We start from the raw sequence: 10,361 nt of genomic DNA, 5'->3' as shown, positions 1-10,361 counted from the left end.
AAATCCTACCAAGCTTATTCTCTGATCACAACGCTTTGAAATTGGATATCAACTGCAAAAAGAAAGCAGGGAAAACCACAAATACATGGAGATTAAACAACATACTTTTAAAGAATAACTGGGTCAAAGGAGAGATCAAAAGATACATAGAAACAAATGATAATGAAAATACATCCTACCAAAATTTTTGGGATGCAGCAAAAGCAGTTTTAAGATGGAAATTTATATCATTACAGGCCCATGTCAAGAAAGAAGAAAAATCCCAGCTAATCAACCTCAATTTACACCTTAAAGAACTACAAAAAGAAGAACAAATGAAACCCAAAGTAAGCAGAAAGAAGGAAATAATAAAAATCAGAGCAGGACTAAGTGAAATAGAGAACAAAAACACAACAGAAAAAAGATTAATGTGGTCCTGCTTGGTGGCTCAGGTGGTTGGGGTGCCATGCTCCTAACGCCGAGGTCTCCAATTGGATTCCCACATGGGCCAGTGAGCTGCGCCCTCTAGAGCTAAGACTGTAAACAACAGCTCCCTCTGGAGCTAGGCTGCTGTGAGCAGCCAGGGGTTGGCGTGGGCTGCAGTGGGCTGCTAAGTGCTGTGGCGGGCTGCCGAGTGCTGCCACTGGCTGCCATGTGCAGCCATGAGTGGCCAGCAGCCATCGTGAGTTGCTGTGAGCAGCCAACAGTTGGCTGGTGACCGACTGCCTAGGGGGTGGGGGGAGCGCAAGGCTCATAATACCAGCATGGACCAGGGAGCTGTGTCCTACACAACTAGACTAAGAAACAATGGCTTGAATCGGAGGGAGGGAGGGAGGCGGAAGAAGGGCAAATAACAATAATAATAATAATAATAATGCAACAATGAGCTGGATCTTTGAAAAGGTTAATAAAATTGACAAACCCTTAGCTAAACTCACAAAGAGAAAAGACACAAATAAACAAAATCAGAAATGAAAAAAGGGAAGTTACCACGAATGCCACAAAACTACAAAGGATCATCCAAAAATACTACGAAGGACTATATGTCACCACATTCAATAATCCAGAAGAAATGATTCTTAGAAACATATAGCCTTAATAAGCTGAATCACAAAGAATTGGAAAATCTAAATAGACCGATCAACAGTAAGGAAATTGAGTCACCCAAAACCTTCCAAAAGCAAAAGTATGGGACCAGATGGCTTCACTCATGAATTCTACCAAACGCTCAATAAGGATCTAATACCTGTCCTACTCAAACTCTTCCAAAAAATTGAAGAAGAGACAATACTCCCTAACTCATTTTATGAGGCCAACATTACCCTGATACCAAAACCTGGCAATGATAACACAAAAAAGAAAATTACAGACCAATATCTCTGATGAATATAGATGCAGAAATCCTAAACAAAATTCTAGCAAATCGAATGCAACAATGCATTAAAAAGATTACACATCACGACCAAGTGGGGTTCATCCCAGGGGCACAAGGATGGTTCAACATATACAAATTGATCAATATGATTCACCACATAAACAAAATAAAGGACAAAATCATATGATTATATCAATAAAGAAAAAGTACAGACATTGGATCTATAATAAAAAACCTGCCTACAGAGAAAAGCCCAGGACCATGCAGCTTCACTGGTGAATTCTACCAAATATTTAAAGAGTAATTAACAATAATCTTCCTCAGACTCTTCTAAAAATATAAGAGAAAACACTTTCTAAGTGATTATATGAGGCTAGTATTATCTTGTTACCAAAGCCAAAGACATCGCAAAAATAGAAAACTTATAGACCAATATCCCTTATAAGTATAGACGCAAAACTTCTCAACCAAATACAAGCAAATGGAATCCATCCGCATATCAAAAGGATTATAAAACATGACCAAATGGGATTTATTTTAGGAAAACAAGGGGGCTTAATAAATGAAAATCAATTAATGTAATACACTCCATTACTGGATTGAAGGGCAAAAACCCACATGATCGTTTAATAGATACCAAAAAAAAAAAAAGCGTTTGAAAAAATGCAACACGCGTTTGTGAGGAAAACTACCTCAAAAAACAAAATATAAAGGAACTTCCTCAACCTGATAAAGGGCATTTATGAAAAACCCACAGCTAACATTATACTTAATGGTGAAAAACTCAAAAGCTTTCCTCCTAAGTTCAGGAACACTGTTATTCAACATTGTCTTGAAACTTCTAGCCAGAGTAATTAGGCAAGAAAAAGAAATAAGACATCCAAATTGGAAAAGAATAAGTAAAACTTTCTCTGTTTATAGAGGACATGATCCTAGACATAAAAATTCCCAAAGAATCCACAAGAAAATTACAAAGACTAATAAATTCAGCAAAGTGGCAGGGTGCAGGATTGACATGCAAAAATCAGTGGTATTTCTGTACGGTAACAATAAACAATTCCATTTCCAGAAAATTAAGAAAATAATTCTAAAATACTAAGGAATAAATTTAACCAAAGAGGACCTATACTGAAAGCTGCAAAACGTTGAGGAAAGTAAAGAACGCCTAAATAAATGGAAAGACAACTCTTTTTCATGAAATGGAAAATGTCATATTGTTAAGATGGCAGTATTCTCCAAAGTGATGTACAGATTTAATGTAATCTCCCTCAAAACCCCAAAAGCCCTTTTTTGCAGAAATGTAAACGTCGATCTTCAAATTAACATGGAATTGTAATGGACCCCAAGAGCCAAAACACTATTTAAAAAGAGGAATGAAGTTGGAGAATTCACACTTCTGATTTCAAAACTTACTGCAAGGTTAGAGTGTCAAAACAAAGTGGTACTGGCATAAAGACAGACACGCAGATCAATGGGATAGAATTGACAGTCCAGAAATAAACCAATGCATCTATGGTCAATTGATTTTCGACAAGGGTGCCAAGACGATCAATGGGGAAGGAATAGACTCTTCAACAAATGGTTCTGAAATAACTGGATATCCACATGTAAAAGAATGAAGGTAAACTATTACCTCTGCCCATATACAAAAATTAACTCAATTTATGTTTTGTTTGTTGCTACTGCTTGTTTGGGGCTGTTGTTTTAGTTACTTTTCTAAATTATTTTTGTAAAGTTTCTATTCTTTATCATATGTGGCCAGCGAAGTCTGTGTTCCATAGGCTTTGTGGTCAGTTAGTTTATTAAGAGTATCTATACACACCTGAAGCCCCAAAATATTTTTTAAAAAATTTTTTAAAACTCTCCCACTCTTTGAAGATTGCCTCAGTGTTGAGACACTCCTTTCTTTTTTTTAAATTTATTTTTCAAATTTATTGGGTGACAATTGTTAGTAAAATTACATAGATTTCAGGTGTACAATTCTGTATTACATCATCTATAAACCCATTGTGTGTTCACCACCCAGAGTCAGTTCTCCTTCCATCACCATGTATTTGATTCCCCTTACCCTCATCTCTCACTCCCTACCCCCATTACCTTCTGGTAACCACTAAACTATTGTCTGGAGACGCTCCTTTCAATGCTTAGCCAAGTCCGTTTGCAATATTGCCTTCACCTTTACTTCCTGCTTGTGCAGCGCCTGAAGGTCAGCCAGAGGTGAAAGTTTAGGATCTTCTCTGAGGATTAGGTCTTTTCTGAGCATGTGTCCTGTCTTGAGCATATGCATGGCCTTCTTAATTCCCTGATTTACTCAGGATCTTTTAAAAGCCTTCATCCCCCACATATCTCCTTTCCCAAATTATTTCTTCCCAGGCTTTTTGATCTGTCTCTTGCTTGTCCTAACTGTTATCCCTAGCCCCAGGTTGCTTTGGCCAATACTTTTGCCTGTAAGTGCTTTCGGCAAATGCCACCTGGGAAGCAGCCCCAGACCTGAGAATGCTCTGAGCAGGACAAAACGAAGGTAAGCCCCTTGTGCACCAGTCTTTCAGGGAGCCACTAGACAGATCGAAATACACCATCACAATTCTTTGAGAATAAGGTCTGTATTTTTCCTTCAGGTACTTGGCAACCTGCACCAGGAGTACAGGCTGCTGTTTACATGGCTACCTTCCATCCGGTATGTGGGGAAGGGTAGGTAGACAATTTAAAATATCAGAGAATTCTCTTGCTGCAATGTAGCAGCTTCTTTCTTCATTAAGATTTCCCCTGATTGTTGTATGTTTTCAAATTCCAGAGTTCTGCAAAAGTTGACTCTGACAGGTTTTGCCAGCTTGTTATTTGCTTTAATGGAGGGATGGAGCCCTGTGTTTCCTTTCTCTGCCAATTTTGGTATAAAGAAAGCTGTCATAGCCAAAAGCCAATAATATTCCAAATAAGATTAATTTCATGTCCTTGTCATCTTTTACTCATCCTTCCAGCTCAGCCTCACCTCCTCCAGGAAGACTTTCCTGACCACTCCACACAGCCAATACTGTAATTGTTGCTTTTTTTTCTTCTTTCTCACCAACTAGACTTAGTCCCTTGAGAGACTCTATCCTTTGATTTCAGGATCCCTAGCGCTTAACATGGTTCCAGCTACGTGATAGTGTTATAAATGCCTAAGGAAGGGTACAAATGAATTATGGAAAATAAAGGAAAAGGAAAAAAAACAAGGAGAAACAGAGACTATTCCATGAATTCTATAATCCTGGTTAAAACTCAGGCTGAAACCTAGAAAGGGGATATCCTTGTCATGGTTTTAATCCAAAGAAAAATAAGTTTTTTAAAGACCACACATCCCTAAAGAAAAAAATTCACCATATCCAAACTGATGCATTTATCTTTGGTGGAAGTGCTCTCATATAATGTTAAACTTTGTAACAACTTCAAACAATTTCTAAAATTAATGCAACAAAATTTCATAAACACCAAGGTGTTTTAAAATTATCATTATAAAATTTAAGATAGTTTTGACATTTAAGACCTTTATGGAATCAAGTTCCACTGTACTGAAACAGGAAGGTGATATATAATGGCCTATAAAGTGAGATTTTAAAAGTAACCTGACTGAGTTATCATTCTTGATGAAACAATGATAATATCACAAATACCACCACACTTTGCAGGTGTGCAAGTTTGAAAAGTGTGAATGTATGTTTACAACAGAGTAGAACAATTCAATTGCATAAATTAATCAATCTGAGAAACCACATTAGAAACATAACTAATTTTTACATGATTTTCAGTAAGTCCGTATACTTTCAATTTTAGTATAACCTTTGTCACAAAACCTTCATAACAACTTTAAATGATAACCATTGATGATAAAGAAAGGAAAATAACATTTTAAAGTTCATCATATTAGTATGTATCTACATTTGTGCAGATTTAATCTCCCAGGAATCAAAGGTGGTAAATAGAATAGAGAAAAAGCATATACAGTAAATACAAGCTATATATGCTGAGTACTGAGGAACAGTTTTATACTGCTTTAGGAAAATTACACTTTTTATTACATTGCTTTCTTGTACTTTGCAACCACAATGACCTCTGCAATATAGCTGTCCAGCAGATGCCAGAGAGAGAGAGAGAGAGAGAGAGAGAGAGAGAGAGAGAGAGAGATAGAGAGAGAGAGATAGAGACACCTGGGCAGTTAATCTCAGAAATACTAGAGTCACATTCCCTGTTTTCCCATGTGAGCAGAATACATGGGTAGGAAACCACAGTTACTAATCAATATAAGTGTGAACTTAACTGAATACAATATCACATTGTAAGTAAATATAGCTTAAAATCAATTTCCTCTGACCCATAGTGACAACATGCATAGTTGTTATTGCACATATGGTAAAATTAGCTGGGAAGAGTAAGCAGATCTCATAAATTCATTTTATACAAACTGGATCTTTTTATTCCCTTTCTCCTTGTTAGTTCTCGATTATCTGTAAGTAACATCACTCTTGAACATCTTCACTGAAGTCAGTCACAATTTTAAGTCTTCCCACCCCCGTTCCCACCATAAAAACACACTATTACACATAATCTCTTACATACGCTCACATTCCAAGATGCCCTGGAAAACTCAAGGAAACGGGGACTCTGGGACATTGAGCTCCCACCAACTAAATCACTGCAGGACATGTTTGGGTCACCACACTTGGAGGGGAGAGCAAGGACGGATGAGTCATCAACCAAGTGCTGTGGTGTAAAACAAAGAGGAATGGGGCAGAAGGCAGGGGGCTGAAGCAGAATGGGAAGAACCAACCAGGTGGCATATTTATGAGCGGCTGATTATCTCAGGACAAGCATAGACTGACTGATACAGAATGATTGGGGACACAGCCTTTGAGAAAAATTAGTAGACTAGAATTGCAGGAAACTGACAGATGCTTTTGCCTTTAGCAGTTCTTAGAAATATATTACCAATAGTGCCACATCCAAAAAAACATTTATATTATTAATATAAATGCATTTGTACTAGAGTGTAAAATGACTACTTCTCTGGTTTTGATCTGATGGCAAGGAGAAGACTTTTGAGGGCACTGGGTACCTAAAGGTCAATAGGCTATAGCTGATGATTGAATAAACAGGAAGAGGTAAGTCAACGTCTATTTTTTTCTGGTGAGGGCAGTACTGACAAGCCCAACTCCACGCCACCCCACAGCATCTTTTTGGGATGCCATTTAAAGTATCCCTGTGATTTTCCCATAACTTTTTGAGCCTTTCTCAATGGACTGCATTTTGCTATTAGAAAGGAATGGGCAACAGGGAGATCCATTAGGACTTTATCAAATCTTCCAAACCTGAGAAGGACAAGCCCATAAAGCCACTGATATAAGAAGTCAGTTATTCTTCCAGATGTGCCTCAAGGCTAATTAAAGAGTATGGTGACTTCTTCACCAACTTCCCCAGTGCCTGGATTCCACACTCCACTGTTCTCCTGCTCTTCACAAGGCAGTAGCTAGGAAGACAGCAGACCACTCACTGAAGATGCCTCCATGTTCTCTGGAAATTTGGGATTAGAGACTTAGAAGAACCCAGATCATACAATGAATGCCTTGTGCCAGGTAAGAGCACTCATTACCCACTACCTTAATAAATACAGACTCATACAAATGCTTTAAGGGAGACAGACACTGTACCCAACAGAGCAGCACAATGAGAAGGCAACATTTCTGCCCTCCTCTTTCTGCCCAAGGGAACACTCAGCACTCTACCCTCACCAGAGGCGCTTCTGCTCTGAAGTGTCACATGTCATCTCTCTGTGGAATGTACATTTACCTATCTGCCCTTAGTGACTCATAGGTGAATGAATGCTTTTGACACTTTATTTCTGGTAATAATAACAGCTATGATTTAGAGAGTGCTTATGCGGTGACTATGCAAAAACAAATATTGTATATATTACCTCATTTAATCTTCCAAACAACTCCATGAGTTATATGTACAATTATTATACCATTTTACAGATGAAGAAACTGGACCTCATAAAGCTTAAGCAATTTGCCCAGGGTCAGGAAGTGGTAGACTTAACACTTTTGTAAACACGTTGCATACTTGCTTTAGATCTTTTTTCTTTCGAGAAATTTGATGTTAGTAATACAACTAAAGCCCTCCTCCATCACAATTTTTCTCTCTCTTCCTTCCTCCTCCCTCTCCAAAAGTAATTAAAAGTTGGTGTATATCTTCCCTGTGTATGCTTTTATAAACATATATTTATCCATACAGAATATATAGTATCACCTCTGTAATAAATGGCATCAACTTTTTTGAAACGCATTTTTCGCTTTACATGATATTTTCTAAATCTTCCCATGTTGATAACTATAAATTAGCTCATTCATTTTAACTGCTAAGAGTTCACTCTATGAATGTGTATTTTCCAGTGTTTCACCATAAGCAACTGTTGCAATTAACAACATTGTACATGTCTCCTGGTGTACATCTGTGAGTATATGCTTAGAAGTAGAACTTTCCCCATGCACGCATCTCCAATTTTATTATATATTGCTAAATTGTTCTCCAGAATGGTCTTACCAATTTACACTTCAGTCTGGTTACAAATACATAATTTCTGCATTCTGGAACTTCTGAACAGAGTCATCTTAAATATAATAGCACAGTTGAGAGAATTGATGCTTAAGAGACATAGTACAAGATAGTGGTTCCCAAACCTAAATGTCCATCAGAATCACCCAATAGACTTATAGAATGCAGAGTTCCAGGCCTGGCCCCAAACAAAATGCTCACCAAGTGATCCTGATGCAGTTGATGTGTGAACCAGTTTGTAGACCATTGGTCTTAGCTACATTCTTACCATACACTGGTCCATATTTTTTCTCATCTTTAACCATACGTTAATTTAGACTATTATAAAACAACATACATGGCTGCATTAGCTGCTCCCCTTTACACATTACCATAGAATATGTGCTTGACTTTTACTATGGGCTGTCATAGAAGAACCATATAAGGATTGAGAGGGAGGAGAGTTGAAATTAAGTAATTCTGTTTTATTCTGCTTTACTCCATGTTAAGATCCCTAATTAACTGAAGTAAGAGCCTTATTTTAGCTGCCCCAAATTCACCAACAGCAGCCAGACAAGGACCAACCTTATGCGATAAACTTTTAAAAGAGAGAACCAGGGGAATAAGTTTCTGGTGCTCCCAATCCCACCTCCTTTCCCATAGTTAGTACTAAAGAAAGAAGGAGTGTTGACAAAAACCTGACAACTTTTACTAATTTTTCTTCAATTTATAAAGACGTGGTCTACAAAGGTGAGTAGGAGTCAAATTGCCTAATTTTTCTTGAGCCAGTTTTTTTTTTCTTGTGTCCTGTTTTTATTGTTTGCTGCAGAATGCGCAACACAGAACATAATCGCAAGTATGTGATCGCCTGAACAAAAGAGGATGGTACTTAGGTACAGATGGGAGACACAATTTCCTTTAAATAAGTACTTAGACACAGGTCGGTCCTACAAGAACGTGGGACCTCCACCTGAAAGACTGAGCTGCCCGGCCTGTAGACCCAAAGGACATCAAGATGCCCTTCTCCTGTGATCAATGCATTGAACCAGGTACCAGTGGTCACAATCAGCCCCATTCTAGAGCCTTCCCAACCCCCTACACATGATCTGTCTGGACAAGGACACTGGAATTTCTGGAAGGTCAATGGTCTGTAATAGTGAAGGATTCTAGTGAGTCTCCTGGTCCCCAGGGCTCAGTGTGTAGATGCACCTTGATGACCTTCTTCAGCTCGTGGTACAGAACCAGTACAAAGGCGCTGCTGTTGCCCCTGAGGATGTTGGACCAGGTGCCCTTGAAGGCCTTGCCACCCTTGTCTTTGAAGATCTTCTGCCAGCAGTCCACAGTCCCCTGGTACACGATGTCTGCTCCTTTGCACCCTGACTGCATCATCATGTGCTGCCTGACACTGTTGAATGGGTAGGACACCACGCTGGCCGTGGCCATCACCACCTGGACAATCATCCAGCTCACCACGATGTGGCTGTTCTTGGGGTCAGGGGGTATGTCTTTGGCTGTGTCATACACGCCAAAGTAGGCAGCTCGATAGATGATGATACCCAGCACGGACAGGTTGAAGCCCTGGTACAAGCCCCGGAGGCTGTCGGACTTGGTAATCTTCATTAGACAGTCCCCCAGGCTCTTGCATGCCCACTTGGTGCCCAATTTCCCCACATTGGCTGCCAGACCCGTTCTGGCAAAATCCAGGGGGTAGATGAAGCAGATGGAGGTGGCTCCAGCCATACCGCCAGATGCCAGGTTACCAGCAAAATACCTCCAGAACTGCATGTGCTTCTCCATGCCCCCCAGGAAGACCTGCTTGTATTTGTCCTTGAAGACGAAGTTGAGAGCTTGCGTGGCAAAGTAGCAGATGATGTTGGCCAGGTTGCCCCTCCAGAAGGACAGCATGCCCTGCTCCTTAGGGATACACACGATGCAGCCCACCATGCCCTTGTACTGCTTGTCAGCCACAATCTGCTTCCTGGCATGTTGCACCTGCAGCAGCAGCTTGACCCACTCAATTGGGGCCATGGCCATCTTAGAGATGGCAGCAGTGATGCCTCAGGCCCAGAAGTCCTTGGCGAAGGAGATGGTCTGTGTCATCATGGTACCACAGCAGGCACAGAGTGGAGTAGAGCGGTGGAGAGCCAGAGAGTAGGCGCCACAGGGTCAGTGCTGCCACTGCCAGGACAAAAAGGCTTGAGTCAGTTTTGATAAGTAATATTTTTCTAGGAATTTTCTAACTTTATCTAAAGTTTCCAAGTATAGTCATTTACAATATACTCTTATTATCTCCTTAATGTCTGCAGCAAATGTAGTGATGTGTCATTTTTCATTTCTGAATTTGATTACTTAGACCTTTACTTAGTTTTTTGCTTAGTCTTATTAAGGATTTATCGATTTTATTGGTATTTTTGAAGGAGCAACTTTTGGTGTTGCTGGT

At 39.5% G+C, this 10,361-nt stretch overlaps 1 pseudogene; it reads right to left on the bottom strand.

Moving 5' to 3' along the window:
- Window positions 1-9,060: 9,060 nt before the first annotated feature.
- Window positions 9,061-10,024, bottom strand: LOC109439396 (ADP/ATP translocase 3 pseudogene; annotated as a pseudogene).
- Window positions 10,025-10,361: the final 337 nt, after the last annotated feature.

This window comes from Rhinolophus sinicus, chromosome 18, assembly GCF_057876585.1.
Source record: "Rhinolophus sinicus isolate RSI-liver-muscle chromosome 18, RSI-T2T, whole genome shotgun sequence".
Taxonomy (NCBI): domain Eukaryota; kingdom Metazoa; phylum Chordata; class Mammalia; order Chiroptera; family Rhinolophidae; genus Rhinolophus; species Rhinolophus sinicus.
The sequence above is the reverse complement of the archived record's forward strand: the minus strand, read 5'-3'. Positions and strand labels throughout refer to the sequence as shown.